This window comes from Mesoplodon bidens (genome assembly GCF_964165515.1).
Source record: "Mesoplodon bidens genome assembly, chromosome: 5".
NCBI lineage: Eukaryota > Metazoa > Chordata > Mammalia > Artiodactyla > Ziphiidae > Mesoplodon > Mesoplodon bidens.
Genome location: NC_138161.1, coordinates 3547557 through 3571783, shown reverse-complemented (window position 1 = coordinate 3571783; position 24227 = coordinate 3547557). Strand labels below are relative to the sequence as shown.

General features: G+C 50.9%; 1 protein-coding gene and 1 long non-coding RNA gene across 4 annotated transcripts in view; one reads left to right on the top strand and one right to left on the bottom strand.

The window, feature by feature from the left end:
• Positions 1–416: 416 nt before the first annotated feature.
• LOC308618081 lies at positions 417–3515 on the bottom strand. Its single transcript, XR_014015965.1, has 3 exons — positions 3431–3515; positions 3092–3220; positions 417–1245 (listed from the first exon to the last, which is right to left on the bottom strand). It is a non-coding gene; the product is annotated as an uncharacterized lncRNA (long non-coding RNA).
• A 15441-nt stretch (positions 3516–18956) lies between these two features.
• PKNOX1 (PBX/knotted 1 homeobox 1) overlaps positions 18957–24227 on the top strand; it is a 45947-nt gene continuing 40676 nt past the window's right edge. For all 3 annotated transcript variants that reach the window (XM_081234919.1, XM_081234917.1, XM_081234918.1), the window contains exon 1: positions 18957–19071. The gene's annotated coding sequence lies outside the window, so the exon portion shown is untranslated. The remainder of the gene's footprint in view (positions 19072–24227) is intronic.

Sequence of the window (24227 nt, the reverse complement as noted above, 5' to 3'; positions counted from 1 at the left end):
GGCTCTCACTGTGCCACCGGGTCCTTTAAAGCATCGTGATGGCATCACCAGGTGTACTGTTGCAAACGAAGGTCACCTGCACGCAGGGGACAGCTTAAAGACCTTGTGGTGCTTGAACCATATTTAAGGTTTATTTTTCAGCACCTTTTGACCCTGTATTTCTGCTCAGTCTTTTGGTTATTTAATCTAAAACGCATAATTCTCTTTTCCACACTTTTACCATTCCTGGGGTTTCCACCTCGCTCTCCTCCTTTCACTGAATGTTAGACTTGTTTTGTTTTGTTTTTTTTTTTGCCGTACGCGGGCCTCTCACTGTTGCGGCCTCTCCCATTGCGGAGCACAGGCTCCAGACGCGCAGGCTCAGCGGCCATAGCTCACGGGCCCAGCCGCTCCGCAGCATGTGGGATCCTCCTGGACCGGGGCATGAACCCGTGTCCCCTGCATCGGCAGACGGACTCTCAACCACTGCGCCACCGGGGAAGCCCTAGACTTGTTATTGTTACTAAGGATTTGACAACACGGAAGGAGGAAGTGTTATGTAGTGTCACTGGATAGTCAACATTTTACTATTCGAGTTGGCGTGTCCTTAGGAAAATATGTGTGCAACAAAAGACTGTTGGTGCTGTAACTGTAGAGGTATTAGGTTAATATATAATGCATAAAAGTCTGTGTCATGGATCGTTTTTATTCATCATAAAATTTTCAAATGACTCGAGGAGGTGTGGCCCTCGCAGCTGTTCCCCCATGCTAACGGCCTCGGGCTCTGACTCAGAGAGGAATTCTGTGCCAAAGCACCTGGCAGCCACCACAGTTCTTGGGATACTCCCAGGAAGATCACTCATTGTCAGCAGGGGTGATGACAAACCAATAAAAGGCTGTGTGGGGAGGACCTGGTGAGGATAGAAGTCTGGGTCCCTGGGGTGTGAAGAGGCTGTTTTGACCCCAAAGTGCTTACCGTTGATTTCCTTAAATCCGTTTCTATTTACGAAGTCTAATTTTTGCTCCCTGGAGCAGATCAGAGAGGCCTGTGAACACGAGTCCGAGGACAGACCTGCCTTTGGAGAGCGGATCCCCCAGCCCGACGCCCGCGTGCCCCGCACCTGGCTGTGCGCAGTGTCTGTCTGAGGTCGGGCCGTGCAGCCCTCGAGATGCCCTGGTGCTGCTGGCTCTAGGGCCGAGCTGCTCACACTTGACCCCGTAGGAATCGCCCAAGGGCGCCGGTGACTCCTGGGCCCAGGGTGGGAGCTGCGGGGACAAAACAAAGGAGAGTGGAGATTGATTTTATTCAGGCTGCTCAGGTAAGGGGATGCCCAAGATCAGAGCGTCTCAGCGGAGGGGGCCTGCCTTGGGCTTTACAGGCAGGGCCATCGAGAGACGGCTCAGTTCGCCGGACGGAAATGTTTGTCTCTGTGTCCAGCTGGTTTCACGGGGCAATTCTAATCTCAGTTCACCCTTCACAAGACAAAGAACGGGACATTGGAGGGCCTATGTGTAAAAGGGCATCTTCTGGGGAAAAAAAAAAAAAAAAAAGGGGCATCTTCTGCGAGTCCTGCGGGGGTCGTGAGGAAGCGCGGACTTATCTAAGTCGTGGGGGGCAAGGGGGTTTCCTGGGGCTCAGCACCAATAATCCGCACTTGAGACAAATGCTCAGTGACTGAGAGGCAGGTGGGACTGGACCAGACGTTGAGAAACTCCGCTCTGGAGCATCTCTGAGAGAGGCGAGAGGGCCCGTGTTGCCCTGGTAACACCTTCGCCATCTCCTGGTCCTGTGATAACCTGAGACACCGCGGTGCAGGTATCGCGGCCTCTCCAGCGTTTGCTGCTGTCGGCCCATGAGGCGGGTCTCCCACATCTGACACTGGGGAGACCCCAGGACAACGATGGAGGAGGGGCCTCCCCGTCCCCGCCGCGCAGAGGGTCTGCCGGCCTCGGGTACCTGCCCTCTGCCCTCTGCCCTCAGTGACCTTTGCGGGCCTGTCCCCTCTCACCCCAACCTCGTCGGACCAGAACCACCCGGGCTTCCCCACCGTGACCCTCAGTGCTGGGCGGCTGGCGGCTGCTCCCACGGGGCGTAGGCTGCTTTCTGGTGCCCCTCCCCGTTCCCGGCGGGACACGGTCCCCGTCATCTGAGGACACCTCCTGTGGGCACTGGCTGCGAGCCGGGGCCAAGGGACGAGGCACCGCTGGTTCCTCACATGGGGTTGGTTGTCGAGAGCTGAGAGCCCCCAGAGGGAGGGCAGGGGAGGGGCGGTCCCAGAACCGGGGAGGCAGGCGGATGCCTGGGGCTGTGACAGCGGGCGAGGACCCTGCACCCACGGTGACCCAGGCATGACCCTCGCTTTCCGCCGACCCTGTGCCTTCTGAAGGTGCCCACATCGGCCAGCCCACCCGGGAGCCAGAGGAGGATCCTGGGGGCAGCCAGTGCGATGGTCCCTCAGGGCACAGAGCCGGAGGGGGCTGGGGGAGGGTGGGGGGCGGGTGCAGCATCCCTGCCTTCCCTGCGCGAACCGGGCGGCCTTCCTCCTCCCCTGAAACGGGCACCTCCTCCAGGGCACGGCGAGAGCCCATGGGGACACTGGGGGTATTTTCATTTATCGGCGTCTATATTTTTGTTTGCTTCTATATTTGAGCTTCCAACGACGTGTGTTATTCGATAACAAAATCTACTACAACTGGTCCGTTCCCTAAAGGTACACGAAGCGGCGACAGGGGGAAACGTTAGGGCAGCTGGCCCACCCCTGACCCATCCCCGCGCTTGCGGTGAGGCTGGAGGTACTGCCTCCTCTTAGGGGGTGGCCCCCAGGCCCCCGGGGTGCCACGTGGAGACCTGGGGGTGGTCGCCGGACTGATCTGGACCAGGCACCTGGGCCCAAGGCGAGTGCGCTGGGGTGAGCGGTACGACTCTGACACCAACTCTGGGGTCAGTGCAGGCCCTGCCGGTTGAGGACACGGCCCCCCGCAAGACCGTCCTCACTCCGGACACCAGCTGCACTTCGGGGGTTCCAGGGCCCTCATGCTTCTGACCAACTGGCTACAAATTTGGGGGTTCCCGGCACCCCCTCCAGTTCCATCGTTCGCCAGAATGACTCACAGAACTCAGGAGAGCAGGTCCCGAGGACTACAGGTGAGGTCCGGGAGGGCCCTTGGGTGCGCCCTCTGCCCGTCCGTCCGCACAGCAACGTGAGCCGCCGATCCAGATGCGCAGCTGAGTTTCCAGCGCCTGGAGTTATTAGGGGTTTGTTACATACGCATGACTGAACCACTGATCTTGTGATCGAATCCAGTTTCCAGCACCCGCTCCCCGCCCTCCCTGGAGGTCAGAGGTCAGGCTGATGTCACTCAACACCAGGTCCCCACCCTCTAAACCCATGTCTTTCTGGCATGATGGGCCCCCCCAACCTGAAGCTCTCAAGGGCCCAAGGTTAGTCACCTCATTAGCATAAACTCAGGTGTGGTCTGAGAGGTGGAGCCTGAACCGGAGACAAAGACGGCCAAATTCTTGTTGTACAACAGCTGCCCAGGGGGTGCCTCGAGGCGGCAAGGAAAGTCCTGAACTGGCCTTCTCGCCTCTGGGAGCTGCCCCGGAAGCCCCACCCCTGTGGGGAGGCCGGAGGGGGTGACGCGTCTGGCAATGTTTCCTCGATGCCCCGGCATCCAAAGCTCAACAGGAAACCCCAGACACTCGAGACGTCTTGGCGGGAGATGGTGTTTGCTGTCATTCTCCTCGCAGGAACGTTGGAGTTGTCAGTGCAACAACAAAAATAAGCATTTTTAGGGTTGCAGTTAAACAAAAGGCCACACATTTATTCTTTATGACTCCATATGTTTGGATTTTAAATAACATTCTTCTGAGTAAATGTAATTTGGGGCTTTTAGCTTCCTAGTTATTCATTAGAGGGACCCTGATTTTTACTTTCGGGAAGTAAGCTCTTAATTTATTTAAATAGTTGTGGGCTGAGACAAATCTATCCATGGGACGGACCTGATTGAAGACCTCTGTCCCAGCTGACACTGTGTCGTGGGTGACATGCTCTCTACATGCCCGAGTCAATCTGTGTGTGGGATGGCTGCGTCAGTTTGCAGGAGCACAGTTAGGACGGGGGGAAGTTGGCTTCTGGTACCTACCTTCCCCCACAGACTCAGTGTATCATTCTGGGTGATACTTCTCAGTGCTTCTATTTTCCCATAAAGTGGAATTATTAACACTTGCATCCTACTGCAGTGAAATAGCATGATGTCTGGGATTTGCTTTAAACTATGTAAGGGGAAAAAGGGATGGGAAATAGGTGAAACAAGATTGGCAAAATATTGACAGATGAATGAATAAAGAAGATGTGGTGTATATATATATTTAATGGAATACTACTCAGCCATAAAAAAGAATGAAATAATGCCATTTGCAGCAACATGGATGAACCTAGAGATTATCATACTAAGTGAAGTAAGTCAGAAAAAGAAGGACAAATACCATATGCTATCACTTATACGTGGAATCTAAAAAAATGATACAAGTGAACTTATTTACAAAACAGAAATAGACTCACAGACATAGAAAACAAACTTATGGTTACCAAAGGGGAAAGGGTGGGGAAGGGATAAATTAGGAGGCTGGGATTAACATATACACACACTATATATAAAATAGATAAACAACAAGGACCTGCTGTACAGCACAGGGAACTATATTCAATAACCTGTGATAAACCATAATGGAAAAGAATCTGAAAGAGAACATATATATATATGTATAACTGACTCACTTTGTTGTACACCAGAAACTAACACAACATTGTAAATCAACTATACTTCAGGGAATTCTCTGGTGGTCGGTCCAGTGGTTAACCCTCCATGCTTCCACTACAGGGGCCATGGGTTCGATCCCTGGTTGGGGAACTAAGATCCTGCAAGCTGCATAGAGCGGCCAGAAAAAAAGAAAAGAAAAAAACCTGCAATAAAGAGTTGTGTGTTCGGGGGAAAAAAAAGAAAGTCGTAAAAAAAGATTGGCAAAATGTTGATAATCTTACAGCTGAATGATGAGTCCACACAGGTTCATGATACTCTTCCCTCTACTTTTGTGCATGCCAACAATTTTGTGAAAATTTCCAAAATGAAAAGGTTAAAAAGATAACAGTAATACCTGCCCCTGTGTACCGCACATGAGCTGTCCTTAGATCACCTTGCTTCCCTTGGAGAAGGATGCCTCATAAATACAAGACCGAGTTACTACTCTGTGGCCCTCAAATTATTGCATCACACCTTGAGGTATTGTTGACAAGGAGACAAAAAATAGATTAGACCCTATGGGAAGCATGGCCATGAAAGAGGAAGATAAAACTTTCAAAGCATCGGATGCTACGAGGGAAGAGCTCATCTTCAACTGACAAACTGGAGGGCCATCTGGGCAAATCGTTGACGTGGGAAGTACATTTGCAATACATCAAAAATATGTTTCCTGGTCGCTGACAGTTTATTTCTGGAGTTCCATAAATGTAACATTTCCGATCTTGAAAATGATAAATAATAAATGTTTATTTATAAATCACTGGTTCCCAGAGGCAGATGAGCACACAGAATAAAAACAAGCTGCAGCAGCTGGTTAATTCCCACCAGCCTGACTCACGGTGGGGATTCATGAGCCTGCGGGAGAGGCCAATACATCCAGGAAACCATGCTCATCACAACACCAAGGCTACCAAGCGTGGCCGGCCACACACAGAGCATCGGTGTGCGTGCAGCAGAGGAAGGCACGTCCTTGCAGATCAACCAACCTGCCCCTGCTTGGAAAGATGCATGTTTGAGAAGATGTCGTTGGCTTCCTACAAACCCCTGAGCTTTCTGTGATAGGAGACAGATCATCAGCTAAAGATTGGTGCAAGAAAAAAAACCCTGAAGGGAAAAGAACGCCTCACGGTTCTATCAAGAGCACCCCTCCCAGGTCAGGGTGTGCGTTAGTCTGTGTGAGCTGCCGAACTGGCTGATGCAGGGGGAAGCAGTTTATTCTTCCAGGCCTGGGTGACAGGGACCCACAGCTGTTTTGAGAAATGATAATCGTGGAGAAAGGTGACGTGGCTTTTGCTGAAAATGAGCCAAAAATGTACCCCAAATTACTCTGTAACTCAAGGCCTCCCTAATTTTTTTTTTTTTTTTTTTTTGCGGTACGCGGGCCTCTCACTGCCGTGGCCCCTCCCGTTGCGGAGCACAGGCTCTGGACGCGCAGGCTCAGCGGCCATGGCTCACGGGCCCAGCCGCTCCGCAGCATGTGGAATCTTCCCGGATCGGGGCACGAACCCGTGTTCCCTGCACCAGCAGGCGGACTCTCAACCACTGCGCCACCAGGGAAGCCCCCTAATTTTTAAAAAAGGCTAACGTCTCTTTGGGAATGCAGGATGGCTGAGGATTGGAACAAGGCAGGAGTGGAAGCTTATCTTAGTTAGCAAACCTTTTGGCCGTGAGATAATAAGATGCTGTAGATAAGCTTATAGCGGAATCAGAATAAGTAAGAAATGCTTTATTAAAGGCTTTGAAAACTTTTACATACAATTGGCAAAAGCTTAGCTAATTTTACGTGATTCCACCCCATTGTTACAAGCCTTCTGAATCTTTACTAGGGAAGCGTTTGTGTTCTTTGTTCACTCTGAAGGCAGTAAAAGAGGTCGCCCAGTTAGTTAAGCCGTGAAGAGCACTGGCCGGGATGAGGGCCCGGCCCCAGCTTCATGGCCCTTCGGGGCTGCTGAGAGCCCTCAACTTGTCCAGACATTTTTAACTTCCCATAAAAGGACCCAGGGTTTCCTTCCAGGTCTCTAATTACATGAGCACTTTCTGTTTTCGGGTAACAAATCTATTCTTTAATCTTTCCACTGATCCTGACTAAAATTTGCACGTAAGAGAAGTGCATTGATTTGCATGATCTAAAAGTGCATTTACGTAGCACAGGGAGATCAGCTCGGTGCTTTGTGACCACCTAGGGGGTGGGATAGGGAGGGTGGGAGGGAGACGCAAGAGGGAGGAGATATGGAGATATATGTATATGTATAGCTGATTCACTTTGGTATACAGCAGAAACTAACACACCATTGTAAAGCAATTATACTCCAACAAAGATGTTAAAAACATAAAGTAAAAAAAAATAAAAGTGCATTTAGATAATGTCATACATGGTGATGCAGCCAAACAAGAGGCCACCCAGCCCGACGGGCAGCGAGAGGGTGGCACAGCCCACCACCCAGCCAGGCTTGGTTCTTTCTTTTCTTCTCATTGAAAATATGTTGTAGAAGCAGCAGCTCTGTTCTCTGTGTCAAGAGATGGTAAACATTCATTTCAGCAAGATCAGGAAAAGAGCCAAGAATGAGGGGGTTTTTTCATTTTAATGCTCCTTTCTGTGCTAATTTCGAGCCGTCCCGGGGGCAGGAGGACAGCGTGCCAGCTCCGCCTCCCTCTCCCCTTGGGCCTCCATCATCAGCCTCCCCGATGAGCCACAGAGACCCCAGGCCCTGCAAAGTCCAGTGCAGCCGGCCGGCCGGCGGGCAGGGGTGGGAGAGGGGCCCGCAGCCAGGCCACCATCTCTCTGTCCCTCCTCATCCTCTCTACCCACCCACCCCCCACTCCTCCTCAGCCAGGTGGGCAGCCAGAGCCCCTCCAGGCAGGAGGGCACCCTTCCCAAGGACACTGATGGCTGTGGGCAGAGAGGAAGCAGGACTTGAAAGCACGTCTTCTGAGGCTGAGCCTCAGCTGTATCATCCCTGTAGGAAGGACCTGGACCTGAGGCTTCCAGGGTCCTCCCATGGCCGCCTTGCCATCCGCAGTAGGGAAGGACGAGATGGTGCAGCAAGTAAGTGGAGGCTGCCTGTTCTCGTGGTGGCCTCAACGTGCCATTCTAAGGGCCTAACTAGAGACAGAAACAGGGGTCTCCAGAGAATCAGAACCAATAGGATGGAGGGAGAGAGAGAGAGAGAGAGAGAGATAGATAGATACAGACACACACATAGAGAGAGACAGACATAGAGACAGAGAGAGATTGATTTTAAGGAAGTGGCTCATGCCACGTGGGTAGTGGCAAGCCTGAAGTCTTCAGGCAGGTTGGCAGCTGGAAATTCTGGTAAACAGTCGGCTGGGAGAATTCCTTCCTCCACAGGGAAGCTCCGTCTTCTCTCTAAAGGCCTTCAACTGGTCGGATGAGGCCCACCGCATTACGAGGGTGCTCGGCTTTACTCCAAGTCAGCTGATTCAAACGTTAATCACATCTGAAAAATACCTTCATAGCAATATCTAGACGGGTATTTGACCACACAACTGGGCACCCCAGCACAGCCACGCTGACACAGGAAACTAACCATCCCAGGTGCCGAAGCCCAGGAAATCCTGTCCTGACCCAATGCAGCTGAGCCCATGCCCAGTGCCAGCTGCACACACTGGGTCATCTCACAGCTCTTGCCTCTGTCTTCCTCTGGCCTGAGTGCGTTGTCTCTCTCTTTTAAAAGGAAGCACAGTTGGGCTTACCTGGTGGCGTGGTGGTTAAGAATCCGCCTGTCAAAGAAGGGGACACGGGTTCGTGCCCCGGTCTGGGAAGATCCCACATGCCGCGGAGCGGCTGGGCCCATGAGCCATGGCCGCTGAGCCTGTGCTCCGCAACGGGAGAGGCCCGTGTACCGCAAAAAAAACACAAAAACAAAAACAAAAAAAACTAACACAACAGTGTAAATCAGCTATACTTCAATTAAAAGATAACTGATATTTAAAAAAACCTACTGTTCTAATAATACTAAGATGGTCCTTGCCTTTTCACGGGGACATAATGGTACATATATATATCACCATCTTTATCCATTCGTCTGTTGATGGATACCTAGGTTGTTTTCGTATCTTGGCTATCGTAAATTCTGCTGCTATGAACATTGAGGTGCATCTATCTTTTCAAATTAGTGTTTTTGTATTCCTTGGATAAATACTCAGATATGGAATAGCTGGATCATATATGGTAGTTCTAGTCTTAATTTTTTGAGGAGTCTCCTTACTGTTTTCCATACTAGCTGCTCCAATTTACATCCCGCACAAATGTGATTTTTAATATTGTCTAGTGAAATGGGTCAACATTTGGAATAACTGCACAATTCAGTGAATTAATATTTTCCAAATGACCAAATGGCCATGTTATAAAATCATGTGTGGGTAATAGATCCATCCAAAGTGCCAGAGAGCCCAGTGGGTTTTACTCTAACAGCAGGAAAGGTACATTGCAGTGCTGCTGGAGTCCACGTTGCAATGAACCTGTAAGGAACATTCACGTGTCAGTTTTGGTGGAGAACCTATATAAACGCTCCTCCATTTTCCTGCTACACATGCCTGGGAGGTCAAATTTTCTTCACAGACATCAACTAAAACAATATATTACAAGAGACTGAACACAGAAGCAGCTATGAGAATCCAGCTGTCTTTTATCAAGCCAGACATTAAAGAGATCTGCAAAAATATGAAACAAATCCCTTGTTCTCACTAATCATTTTTTGAAAATAATGATTTTTCATAAAGTTATTTATTGTTGAGTAACATGGAATCGGTTTCTTATTGTAAGTTTAAATGAATGAATAAAAATCTTTTAAAAACAATCTTTTAGTCTTAATTTCTAATACTGTATATGTTTTCATGAACCCAAAGCCAGCTGAGAAGTGGGACAGGGCAGGCTCTGACTGGGAGAATTCAGGGTGGTAAAAAGGGACTCATTCTGGGCTTCCCTGGTGGCGCAGTGGTTGAGAGTCCGCCTGCCGATGCAGGGGATACGGGTTCGTGCCCCGGTCCGGGAAGATCCCACATGCCGCGGAGAGGCTGGGCCCGTGAGCCATGGCCGCTGAGCCTGCGTGTCTGGAGCCTGTGCTTCGCAATGGGAGAGGCCACAGCAGTGAGAGGCCCGCGTCCCGCAAAAAAAATAAAAATTAAAAAAAGGGGCTCATTCCAATCCCTCTGGGAAATATAAGTCTAAACTTCCTAATTCCTCATTTTTAGGAATTTCTTTATCTTATACATTTAACCTCTTAAGTATTTCATAATGTAGGAGGGGAGAGAAAGTCAGCTAAAGAAATTGGGAAGCAAAGGAGTCTTACAAATCACTGATACTGCCGCACACCCACGAGGGTATAGACCCAAAAGAACTAAAAGCGGGAACTCAGGTATTTGTACATCCGTGTTCAGAGCAGCATTACTCACACTAGCCAAGGGGTGGAAACAACCCAAGTGTCCACTGAAAGGTCAATGGATGAACAAGATGTGGTCTATCCAGACTATGGAATATTATTCAACCTTAAAAGAGTAGGAAGTCCTGTCGCCTGCTACAACGTGGAGGAACGCTGAGGACATCGTGCTTGGTAAAATAAGCAGGGGCCTTCGAGTCATGTTTAAATCAGATCACTCTTCATAGCAAACAATAAAGAGACGTTGTATTCTGCTTATTAGTTCCGTTTCTCAGACCAGGAAGTGGATGCACAGCCTGGCTGGATTCTTCGGGCAGAGGTGGGCTTCATCCACCCACCACCCTGGACCCCCTACGCCGGTGGCAGCGATCAGAACAAAGTGAAAGCTCGTGTTGTCATTACTTTTGTAACTTCAACGAGAAACAGATTTTTACATACATGACATCACAGACCATGCCTCTTGACCGTTACCCAATTTAGAAACTGGCCCGATCACAAAGGAAGCTGAAGCAGCAGCTGGTTTGGGAAAGTCGCTGGTTGCAAGCGAGCAGCTGGGTCACTGTGCCGCTTGCAGCTGCGTGGCCCGAGGGGGTCTGTTCTGGGCCCGCTCAAAAAAGTCGCCACCCGGCTCTCCTCGGGAGCAGCCAACTCTAGAACCTGTGGTCCATCTGAGGGGTGGGCAGCCATCATGGTGTGACCCGCAAAGAGACCAGGGAGAGGGGACCGCTGTGAAATAGGAGCTGCGGGACGAAGCTTCGTGCCATCGACACAGCTGCACTGGGGCAGGTGGTTGGAACAAAGCTCTTTCACTGGCAAAGTTGTCCAAAGGCTGTGCAGTCAGGGGAGAGCCAGGAATCGTTGTCCTCTAGCACGGTGTTTCATACTCTTTTTTTTTAACTGGACAATATAGTTTAATGTAGGAAAAATCTACGGAACGATCCGGTATTTCAGTTAAGGCTCTGGGTGCCTGAAAATGATAAAGAGAAAATTGGTTTCACGGCCTAAAAACATAAGATTGCATCAGGGAACGTGTTTATGTAAATAAGACTTAGTTCAAAACCTTGGTTAATAAAAGGTCAGGATAAAACCAAGAGGAAGTTGGCTTTTCACTGTAGCATCTGCTGTTTGTTTGCTTCTTTTGACTGGTGTTTGGTATCCTTGGCTTCATCTCAGGGGAGCATGCCTGGCCAGGAGGCAAGCCTGGGAGACAAGGGCCACTGCAGCGCCCCCGCCCCCAGAAGGCCTCAATCAACATTTTCCTGATGAGGAGATTTTCAGTTAGGGACAGAGAGTCACCCCAAGTAAGCCGAGCCATTCTGGTGCCAGGGCTGGAGCCCACTGGCCAGGAGAGGCCTTGGTTTGGAGGTGTGGTGACCAATCATAAAATGGCCACGGGACCACGCCGACCTATGGGTGGCGAAGGGACCCACACAGCACGCACCTGGTGCGATTTGATGCTGTGACCAGAGCTCAGGCCCTAGTCCACCTCACAATTCTGCCTGGCCAGCTGTGTTTCCAGGGTAGGATTTCCTGGTGTGAGGGTTGCATTGTGTCCCCGCAAAATTCATATGGTGAGTCCTAACCCCCAGGACCTCAGACTGTGACTGTATTTGGAGATACAGGGTCTTTACCAAGTTACAGTGAGGTCACTGGGGTAGGCCCTAATCTAATCTGACTGATACCCTTAAAAAGGGGGGGGGAAACTGGGCACACAAAGGCACACAGGGAGAACACCACGAAGGCAGAAATCAGGGTGGTATGTCTACAAGCCAAGGGATGCCAAAGCTTGCCAGCAAGCTACCAGAAGCTAGGGGAGAGCCTGGGACAGATTCTCCCTCACAGCCCTCAGAAGGAACCAACCCTGCTGACACCTTGATCTTGGACTTCTGGCCTCCAGACTGAGAGAGAATAACTCTGTTGTTTAAACCACTCAGTCTGTGGCACTTTGTTATGGTCACCCTAGCAAAGTAATACACCTGGTGTAAGGACACCTGGAATAAACAAAAACGTTGGCTGGGTGTCTCCAGTGGGCAACTATGCATTCTTTAGAGCTCACCCTTCTGGGTTATCTGATTCTAGCTTTTCCTTGCCTTTGACCTATCTTACAGTTGTAGAGAACGGGTAACGATGCAAATTATTTTTGTCTATGGACTCTGTGATGGAGGGACAACCCTCACCCCATGGTCCCCAAATCCTCCCACCCAGAGCCAGATTTGCACAATTTGCAAGTTCACGCCAATATTCCTGCCTATATAGGTGTCTGTTCTTTGCATTTTCCTTTGAACTGGCTGCAACGTCTTACCAGTTCCCTCACTCAGTTAACAAGCTCAGGAAGCTGTTTGCCACCTGCTGATTGCATGTCTGCCTGAGAGTCACAATTCTTTCTTTGGTCAACATTATTTTTTAACATTGGCCATGGCTGCCATTTCCCTGTTGCGTTGTGCTGGGATCCTTGAGGAGGAACTGTCCCAGCTAGGGGCAGTGTCTCCCACCCTGACCTTTTAGAGACTTAATTGTTCGAACTGTCCTCTTTAGAAAACCAGGGCTCCGGGGGGGGGGGTGGTGGGATGAACTGGGAGACTGGGATTGACATGTACACGACTAATATGTATGAAATAGATAACTGATAAGAATCTGCTGTACAGAGTAAATAAATAAATAAAATAAGCTGTGGCAAAAAACTCCCCCAAAAACAAAACAAAAAAACCCCAAATTGCTGACACAGGTGAAAGTAAACAAATAAAATTATTATTAATTTTTTAAAAAAAATTTTAAAATAACATTAAATAAAAACAAAACCACGAGCCATGAAATAGAGACACAGAGAGAGAGAAAGTAGATAGATAGAAAGGTAGGAAAGCACATCTTCCTCCAGCGTCCTAGTGACTGGTCCCACTCCCTTTCCCTTCAGCCTAGGAGTTCACAGTGGTCTGTTGTTAATTAGTCCCCTGGATTCTTAAGTATCTTTTTAAAATAGTACTTTTACTAAACTGCTCCCCCTGGACACTTAAGTATCTTTTTAAAATAGTACTTTTTTTTTTTTTTTTTTTTTTTGCGGTACGCGGGCCTCTCACTGTTGTGGCCTCTCCCGTTGTGGAGCACAGGCTCCGGACGCGCAGGCTCAGCGGCCATGGCTCACGGGTCCAGCCGCTCCACAGCATGTGGGATCTCCCCGGACCGGGGCACGAACCCGTATCCCCTGCCTCGGCAGGCGGACTCTCAACCACTGCGCCACCAGGGAAGCCCTAAAATAGTACTTTTATTAAACTGCTCTTGAAATCTTCCTGATTGATACAAGTCCCAAATTTGTATCTCTACCTATAACCTCTCTCACAAACTCCAAATTGTTTACAAAACACTCACTTGTTATTCTCAGAAGTCATTTTGAAAATACCTCAAAATCAGCATGCACAAAACTGAACTTTTGAATTTCCCCCAAATACCATCTCTGCCAGAGCCTTCCCCACGTTATTTAATGGCAACTTCATCTGGGAGTTGCTTTAGCCACTCATTATATCTTACGATCCAACAATTCTTAATTAGATGCACACCCCTGAGAAATTCTTGCAGTGTACCCCAGGAGACATGCAAAAGAATATTAATATCATGTCTATAATCCTTGCAAAGAAAGAACAGTCCAAATCTCATTAAGAGTAGATGGGATAAGATGCTGGAGAGGGTGTAGAGAAAAGGGAACCCTCTTGCACTGCCGGTGGGAATGTAAATTTGTACAGCCAGTATGGAGGTTCCTTAAAAAACTAAAAACAGAACTGCCATATGACCCAGCAATCCCACTACTGGGCATATACCCTGAGAAAATCATAATTCAAAAAGAGTCATGTACCACAATGTTCCTTGCAGCACTGTTTACAATAGCCAGGACATGGAAGCAACCTAAGTGTCCATCGACAGATGAATGGATAAAGAAGATGTGGCACATATATACAATGGAATATTACTCAGCCATAAAAAGAAACGAAATTGAGTTATTTGTAGTGAGGTGGAAGGACCTAAAGTCTGTCATACAGAGTGAAGTAAGTCAGAAAGAGAAAAACAAATACTGTATGCTAACACATATATATGGAATCTAAAAAAAAAAAGGTCATGAAGAACCTAAGGGCAGGACAGGAATAAAGACACAGACCTACTACAGAATGGACTTGAGGACACGGGGAGGGGGAAAGGTAAGCTGGGAGAAGTGAGAGAGTGGCATGGACACATATACACTACCAAATGTAAAATAGCTAGTTGGAAGCGGCCGCATAGCACAGGGAGATCAGCTCAGTGCCTTGTGACCACCTAGAGGGGTGGGATAGGGAGGGTGGGAGGGAGATGCAAGAGAGAGGGGATATGGGATATATGTATACATATAGCTGATTCACTTTGTTATACAGCAGAAACTAATACAACATTGTAATTATACGCCAATAAAGATGTCAAAAAAAAAAGAGTAGATTGGATAAACAGTGGTTATACAGATGGAATAGTGTACAGCCCTAAAAACGAGTGAACCTCAGTACTGTGCAGACTCATAAATGGATGTCTCAAACCAAAGATTAGGTTAAAAGAACAAGACTCAATAAAATTCAAATATTGTTTTAAAACAGTGAAAAGTAAAATATATATATTATTTGAGATTTCAAACCTAGATGGTAAAACTATAAGGAAGGGCAAAGGAATTACAAAACAAAAAACAGAAGTCAGGATATGTTTATTTCTGGTTAGAGAAAAAGAAAAGCATTTAAGAAAGGGGACAGTGGGTTTGAAAGGTAATAGCATTGTTCTATCTCCCAAGATTGGGAAATAGTATTTATATTCCTTTTATTATTATATAAATGTACGTATATGCTATCTGCTTCCTTGCAGATAGATAATGTTTCATAATAAAAAAGTTACACAATTAAGAAAAACGGGGCTCAGGCATGATGACCCGCGGGTCCTCCAGTCTCGGCCCTGGGCACGCACTGTGTGCTGGGAGCCTTCCACACGCAGCTCACTGCCTCCTCTGCAGAATCCCCTGAGAGATGTACGACAGTCCCCACTGAAGGCAGGGAGCTGGATCTCAGGGAGGTCAAGTGCCCTCATCCACATTCACACGGCAAGTGGCAAAGCCAGACTCCACCCCCAGCACTGCGGACTGCAAGCCCAGGGCTCTTCTGACTACACCACAGTGCTCTCTTTTACACAGAAAAAGAAATACCACTTGGGTGGGCCCTAAGATGGTCCTGGGGGATCCTCTCTTCCTGGTGTTTGTGTCTTCCTGTGACCCCCTCCCCTTGTGTGTGGGCAGGACCTGAGACTTGCTTCTAACCAATAGAATAGACAAGGGTGATGGGAAGATGCTTCTGGGATTACTTTACATAACAGTGTAACTTCTGTCTGCCTAGCAGACTCTATTCCTTGCTGGCTTGGATGAAGCAAGCTGCTGTTTTCCTCTCTGAACAGGTCCATGTGGCAAGAAACTGAAGGGGCCTCCAGCCAAGAGCCAGCAAGGACCTGAGGCCCTCAGTCCATCTGCCCACAACGATGTGCGCTTGGAAATGGATCCTTCCCCAGTCAAGCCTTCAAATGAGACCCCAGCCGTGAAGGCCACTTGTGACAGGCCCTGAGGCAGAGGACCCAGTCAAGACACACCTGGATTCCTGACCCACAGATATTTGAGATAATGTATGTTGTTTTCAGACACTAAGTTTGGGATAATTTGTTATGAAGCAATAGATAACCAATACACCATGCCTCAGAAGCACTCGTTCAGGCATTCAACAAATATTTACTTGCCAGGCACTAGTACAGGGGCTCGGTATACATCAGTGAACAAAACAGAGTAAAATTCTTGTTCTCCTGGAGAGTAGATTCTAGTGTTTATGTGTGTGTGTGTTGGGGGTGGGAGTGTGGGATGATAGACATAATAAACAAGTTACGTGGTTATACGGTCACATCATATGTTACATGTATCTACACAAGTACCACAGAGGAGGAAGCAGGGTGAGGAGGATAGGGAATGGGTTGGGAGTTTGCAATTTTAAACCTCTTCTGAGAAAGTGATGTTGAGAAAGATTTCAGGGAGGGAGGGAGAAAGCCATGCAGATATCTTTGGGAAGAGTGCTTCAAGCACAGGGAATAGGCAGTGCAAAGGCCCTGAGGCTGAATCATGCTTGCAGAGAGCAAGGAGCCGCAAGGTGGCAGACTGGAACAGAGTGGGTGAGGGGAAGGGTGGTGGGAGCTGAGGTCAGAAGTGCAGAGGGGAGAGAGATCCGGGAGACCCTCAGGGGCTCTGCATAGACTTTGTTTTTGCTCTGAATGAGATGGGTAACACTCAGAGGGGTTGAGCACAGCAGTGATGAGGTCTGACATATTTTCAAAAGGATCATCCCCTACTCATCGCTGGTGACTTCCTGCTCACCTATGCAAACTGAAGCAGCTTACACATCAGCCACACTGGCCGCCATAACAAGCCAAGAGACATGCCCTTATTTTTAGGTGTTTTTCTCACTCGTTTTTCTTACCAAAGCCCCAGATCCCAGCCATCCTCTGAGGATGGCCCAAGCCCTGCCTGCCCCCGTCACCTCCTCCAGCCTTCACCCCGTAATGTCCCCCACACAGTGAAGCTCCCTGCACCCCATCTAGGCTACCACAGGCTTTGTGCACTGGCTCATAAGCTCCGCCAGGCAGGGTCCAAGGCTCGCCTTTCTCCTACATTCTCCCCAACCCGCTCCAGCTTGAGACAGGGCTGCACAGAGCGGGGCTCTGTCAGGCTGGCCGGCGCCTTGGCAGAGTTCTTTCTGCCTTTCCTGTGGGTCCCTCAAAGCGTTCCCCCGCCTCCCTGCCTGTGCCCACCTATTATGCTCTCCCCTCCTGGCCTCACAGCATCTGCTGTCTTCTGGACAGTTCTATAAACAATTATATGAGGCTTTTCATGTCACACACCTAGACGTGGTCCTTGGGAAAATAGTAGCAAATCGTTATAAAAAAGAAATTGGAAGGAAAGTACTCAGAAGAGCTGCTTGTGCACAAACGTTCCTTTTCTGTTAGTAAACCACCCGGGTGCCAATACTAGGGCCCCCAACTGTGTGAGCCTTAGAGCCGCAAACCTGGAGGGGATCACTGACGGCACTTGCAGCTCTTCCTCTTTTCCGGAGATGGCCCTGTAGAGAAGAGAAAAGAAAGAGCGGGCGGATCATGGGGGCCACGGGAAGAGGAGACCAGGCGCAGAGGCCAGGCTGGGGCGCAGGGCCTGGGCCTCACCTGCCCGGTAACGTGTACCTGGCTATCAGGGGGCTGACCCCCAGGTCTTCCTGGTCCGAGAACGCTGCTGCCCACACACTTGATGGGAACCAGGTGAAAGCTTCAGCCCTGGGCCAGCACCAGAATGATGCCAGTGAGGCCACGGCTGCTGCACCGCGCCTGTGACCAGTGCAGACGGCTGGGCCCGAGCTTCGTATAATGCTCTGCTGTCCCTGCCTTAAAATTCTTAACACCTTTTGAACAAGGGACGTGCATTTCCATGTTGCACTGGGCCCTGCACATATCGGTAGCCGGTCTGCATCACTGAGATTCTGGGGTCCCCTCCCTCCAACTTTCCACTGGTCAGTGGCTCACTGGCCTCCCCTGAGCCCAAGCGCTGCTACAACCTACTCTCTGGAAAACAGAGCCGTTCTGCAGGGCCACACAGACTGTCTGTGGCTTCCTGGTGTTGGTGGAACGCTGAAGACTTAAGAGGAGGGATGTCCTGACGAGCTGTTCACAACTGAACCCACCCCAGGCACCTTCCAGCCACGTGTTCCCGTCCTGGGTCTGCTTCTTCCCGGAGCAGCGCGGGAGCCCTTCTCTAGACAGCGATCCCACACAGGAGGAAGGTTTCTGCAAAAATGGACAGTCGGCCAAGCCCCGTTCCTCTGCACTAGGGAAGGCCTGCCCTTCCCTTAACGTCTTGGAGCGCACGGCCACCGGCGGGGCCCGCGGGCGCAAGGCAGCACCGCCTTTGAAAGTCCACCTTGAAATACGGACCACACTTTCCGGGTCGCTCTAAGGGAGGCCACTTCACCTGCAGACGGGGCCTTGCGTGGATCACCGGGGGACAGGTGCCTGAGGGCAGAGCGCGAGACCAGAGACGAGCGTGCTGCGGTGGCTGGAGCCCGGACCAGGGCTAAGGGCGCCCGGGGTCAGGCGGGTCTCTGGGCACAGCCGCCGCGCTCGGGACGCACGTGCGCATCGCGGGGAAGAAAGCGAGGGGCTGCCGCGGACCTGTACACAAAGAGGGCGCTGCGCAGAGTAGGACGCTGGGCGCCAAACGCCCGCACGGCCCGGCCTCCGAGGGCAGCCCGGGGCTGCCCGGGCTCCACGGCGCCCGGGCGCGCGAAGAGGACCCGAGGCTCCTACCGCGGATGGTACAGCCCGCCCTCCCTGCCGGACCATCGCGGATGGTCTCGCCCACCGGAGCCCCAGCACACACCTCCCCCGGCCGCTGAGGAGCGAGCGGAGGGGGCGTGGCGCTATCAGGCCACGCCCCCAGCTGCGTAGTAGTGAGGCGGGGCTCGCGGCCAGCGGGGTGGGCCTCTCCTCGCTCCGCGGCGCGGCGGTCGTGGGCGGGGCTCGACTGGGGAGCGAGGCGGGGGTGGGGCCGGCCGCCGCCAGCCCCCGGCTCACTCTCCACCCCCGGCGCCAGGCCCCGCCCCCGGCCGTCGCGGCGCCGGGCCGGGGCGGGGCCCGGGCCCGGAAGGCCCCGCCCCCTATGTGAATATTGATGAGGCGCGCGTCGGCGTCGCCCTCCTCCCATTGAGCGAGGCTGTGTCGCGTGGCCCAGCGTCGGCGTGACGGTTGGACGCGGGCGCGGCACTGCGGGTCCCGATTGCTGCAGCCGCTTGTCAGTGTGATGAAGATTGGCACCCAGGTAAGCTGTCACTCAACCGCTCTGCCGCCGCCGCCGCTCCGCCGCCCCGTCACTATCAATCACGCCGGCCTGCAGGCGCCGCGGCCGCCGCCCCGCCGCCGCCGCCCGAGTCTCCGCGGGTTGCCGCCGCCCGGGAGGGCCGCGCCAGACCCGCCGCCCGGGGCAGGGGGCGGGGAGGGGGCGCGGGTGGGGGAGGGGAACCGCGGCCGCGGGGAGGGGCGCTGTCCGCCGGGCCGGCGCGAGGGCGCGCTCCGCTTGTTTTTCGGTGTGGGTTTAGGGACGCGGAAATTTCTGGAAGGCTCCGCCGCCGCCGCCGCCGCCGCCGCCGCGCGGGGCCCGTGGTTAGGCGCGCGCTCCTAACCGTCCCTCTCGGAGCGCGGCGCGCGCCCCTGCGCGGGAGGGGCGGGGGGCGCGGGGGCGCGCGGCGGGGGCGGGTCCCAGGCTGAGGAGGCGCGCGGGGGCGGGGCCGGGAGCGGGCGCGCGCGCGCGGGCGGGGCCGGCGTCGTGGGGGTGGGGGCGGCGGCGGCTGGGGTGCTTCGGGGGTCCCCCGAGGCCGTGCGGTGGCTGCCGCCGAGTCCGAGACTGGGTGGGAGCCTAGTGCTCGGTGTCTGGAATGAGTGACAAATGCGTCGCGAGTAATAAACGGCCGATGTGAAGTAGAGGCCTGGGCGCGTCGAGCACGGTCTGGCCACTCGCTGGAATTCCACATTCCTTTAGAAAGAGATCGTGAGTCATTTCAGAAAAGGCAGGGAGCGTTAGTCTGCTTTATATCATCGTCGGGGCTGTTGAAACGCTGTTTTGTTAGCGGTTCCGAGCCTCGGCCAGCCAGGTTCTCCTTCGTGAAGTTTGACTCCTAGAATGCGTCTCAGTGCGTGCTGCTGGGGTCGGAGTCCCGGGGAGGGGGGCGGGGCGGACGGGGGGGGCGGGTAAGGGCAGAAGACAGATCCTTGCGGGGGGGATACCTATACATGCGCGAATATGCATTTATTAAATTTGATCGCATACCTGCAACCATCCAGGATAGATGTGCCATTCGTAAGGGGGTTGAAATTAATCTTGATCCCAAGACTTAGTTTTTAATAGAAACTACTGGTTTTTCCTTAGGAAGGGAGTGCTTTCTACTTTATGGTAAATGAAACCCTCAGCTTTCGTTGGGTATACTTGTATGATTTTTCCTGACATATTGAAAAGGGATTTATGTATTTATATAATACATAATTTTATATAATGTATTTTGAATATTGTATGGAAGAATCGAAGTGAAATGTAAAAATTTTTCCAGTACAGTTATTGGTGATACTCTCAAATCTAGTTGTACATGCATTTGGAAGATGGTTCACTGACTCAAATCTGCCTTGCATCATTTTTTTTCTTAATTTACTGAGCGTGGAGAGTGGTATGTAGATCGTTTAGTTACAGCATTTGGTTGAATCAGCGATGCACGGTTGTGTGATATTGACTGACACAGGGCTTTCGGAAGGCAGCAGTGGAAGGACTCTTCCTGCTTCGGAGATTTACAAGTGGGAATTGAACTATGGTAGGTGAAGTATGACTCAGAAGATGAACGTTCTATGCTGAGGATTTAAGTGTCAGCACTAATGGAACTGGGTGTAAACAGCTGTCCTCTAGTGTACTACATTTACATTTCCGTATCAGTGTGTTGTAACTTTAGGAAAGTATTACTTAGGATTAGTGAAAGGTAACATTCTGGTTATAACTTTCGCTTTTGTTTCAAACTAATTGAAACTGTTTAGAAGAAAACCTTGAAACTTCTGGACTGATGCAAATCATGCGCCTCAGGGGACCTTTCCTGGCGCTCTGCTGGCCTCCAGACTCCTCCTACAAACGTTTAGAAAAAATGAGAGGATCAAGAAGAGAACCTATTACACTGAAGTACAGTTATCAAAATACTGAACCAAACTGGTGATACATTTCTTTACATGCTTTTTAGTAGCTCACTTAGTAACAGATTGAACACTGGCTCTAATAATTTCTTTTTGAGTGTATGATGCTAATGGTTTGTGAAAATACCTGTGGTTTCGGGTGATGAAGAAGTCACAGGTGCTCTTCAGGATTTCATGTCTACCGGTGGAATTGAATGAGTGTTAAATTTCAGCCAGATGTTATTGCAAATAAAGATGTGATTTTTTTTCTCATTCAGGTTCACAGAGACCAAGTTAAGAACCTGTGCACTGGAAGGCTATTTACTCTCAGCCCATCCCTTAGTAGGAATATGTATGTGCCTCCTTTTTCCTTCCTCAAATGCTTATACTGATGGTAAGGGTGATGAAGTAAAAACAGTGCAGCCGAGGGAACCCAGAGCTTCACAGTATGGGGTCATAGTGGGGTGAGGCCACGTGGGTTTACTGCCTGACACCAGTTGTGATGACTCACAACTGTGATAGGTTACTGTTCTGTCTTGTACGATCTGTTTAAGAAGATGTGGAAAGTGAAATACAGTGTAGAAAAGGTTCAGTGTGGAAATTGTTAGAATAAACATTCAGGGGCCGGGAGGCATGGTTGTTTGGTCGGAAAGGCCTGGCTGCAAAGGCCCCCATCAAATGAGGCCCCTCCGGCCGTGTTGTCTGCCCTCCAGCGAGTGGACAGGGTGCCTAGCTGCTGGGTGCCCTCGCCAGCAGCCGTGCCTGGTGTCGGTGTGTCAGCCCCACTGGTCTAGTCACTGTTTCTGGGAGTCTCACTCACAGAGGGCCTGGTACTGACCCAGCAGACCTGCCGTCTGACAAGGTGGTTTCAGACTCCTGATGCAGAGGCACTGTGGCTCTGAGGACGCGTCTGGGGGACCTGGGGAGGGGACAGAGCGGCTGCTTCGCTCCGTCTAGGATTCCCTGGGGAAAGGGTCCTACGGCTTCGTCAGAGTCTTGAAAAGTACTGGTCAGTCACGTGGCAGGATTGAGGGCCAGTGAGTCAGCGAACCTTTCAGATGCCCTTTGTCCTGAGTCTTCCCTTCAGTGTTGGCGTGTGCTCGTCCTGACGGGTCCAGCAGCAGGCTTTGTCATCCCTCCCCTCAGGGTGAGCTGCTCAGTATGGGGTGATGTGCTCCTGTCTGGGGGATTATTTCTGTTCAGGGCGACCCTGCCACCCAAACGGTGTGTGTCATTTGGTGTAACCTCTGGCCTAGCAGAGCCTTGTTGGTGGCAGGCTGCAGGGCACGTGGTGGGAAATGCTTTTAGCGTTTGCGTCTGTGTTTGACGGACGCCTGGCTGTTGTAGACAGGCCCCAGGACGGCAGGAAGCGGGCCGACTTAAAGTCCAGGGGTTTAGGGTCACACAGGAAAAAGGAAAAAAGGAATCTAGGGACCCAGGGTAGTGCTGGGCCTCGGGGCTGATGGAACTGCGGCTTGGGCCCTGGCGGGATCCGGCTGCCACCCTGGTCTTGACCTTCCCCGTTCGCTTCCACTGTTGCTCTTAACCGCTGGCTGCTTCTGCACACTGTCTGCTTCTGCACGCTGTCTCCTGCAGGTTCTCCGTTTCCCAGCTCTGCCCACCTCATCCTCTTCCTGTTTCCCAGCGCACATCCTGGAGACAGGGTGACAGCTCTCTCGCCTTCCACCGTGTCCCCCAGGTGCCGACCTGGGCGCCAGGGGCTCCTGGTACCCGAGCTCTCCCCAGGGAGGGGTGGGCTCCTTTCAGCAGGATCTGCAGTGGTGGGCGGGGTCACTCGGAAGGGACTGTGGATGGTAGGAATTGTGATCGCAGCTTCCTGAACAGTCTGATCGGACTTTCAGAGAGAACGCCTTCACGAGAGTTTGGCAAGCCCTCACTATATGTCACACGTTGTTTGAGACATTTTAACAAAGTTTGTATTTTTTTTTTTGCATTAAAAATCAGGAATTTAACTTTGCGATAGTCTAAGTTCAGTTATGTGTTTGTACACAGTTTTTTTTAAAACAAATATTTGGGCTTCCCTGGTGGCTCAGTGGTTAAGAATCCACCTGCCAATGCAGGGAACATGGGTTCAAGCCCTGGTCCGGGAAGATCCCACATGCCGCAGAGCAACTAAGCCTGTGCGCCACAACTACTGAGCCTGTGCTCTGGAGCCTGCGAGCCACAACTACTGAGCCCACGTGCCACAACTACTGAAGCCCGCACGCCTAGAGCCCGTGCTCCGCAACAAGAGAAGCCACCACAATGAGAAATGAGAAGCCCGTGCACCACAACGAAGAGTAGCCCCTGCTCGCCGCAACTGGTGAAAGCCCGCGCGCAGCAACGAAGACCCAACACGGCCAAAAATAAATAAATAAATTAATTAAAAAAAAAGAACCCTATAAAACAAATATTTATTTCAGCACAATTTATTGCAGCCTAAGTGAAACACCCCTGTGATCCTCTACGGCAGGCGTTCAAAGCTGGGGCCCCACTGACATTTGGGGCTGGGTACTTCGTGTCCTGTGCATTGTGGGATTTTAGCAGACACCAGAGGGACCCCCACCCTCAGTTGTGACGACCAGAAATGTATTCAGATATCGCCAAGTGTTCCCTGGGGGACAAAAATCCCCCCTGGTCGAGAGGTACTGACCTAGAACGGCATTTCCCAAAATGCCTTGTGTGGAACCCGAGTTTAATGGGATAGGCATAAATTTTTACAAATTCATCAGTTCAGCTCCTTTGAGTTGTGTTTTTAGTCAGTGTTGTTACATATGTTTTCATGTATTTACAAAATTGACACATTTCTCATTTTAAATATTTGCCTAAATCTCTTTTATCTTCTGGCCATGCCCAACGTGAAGCCTTTCAAGCATTTAGGTCTTGTTGTTTCCCACGTTTATTTGATCATTCTCTGGGCTGCCAAGCTGAGCGCCAGCCCGATCAGGGTAGGGATGGTGCTGCCAGGCCTACGTCCATGGTGGTCTGTCCCTGAGCTCAGCAGTGCCCTAGGGAGAAAGATTGTCCCATGAAAGAGCCCTTGCCTTGAAGGGTTGGGGTTCCTGTTTTTCCTATAACGTATTCATTGACCGTTAACAGCAAGTATATCATGAAAGTTTTAAATACCAGTTTTTAATGATGCCAGTGATAGTCACGGTCCTAAAAACAAAGCTGTGGTGTGAATTTAACTTCTGTCAGCTGTGAAAGGCCATTCAGCTCAGAATTTACTGAAATGGATTCTGAAACCATTAAACACCTTTGTTGTTAGAATTT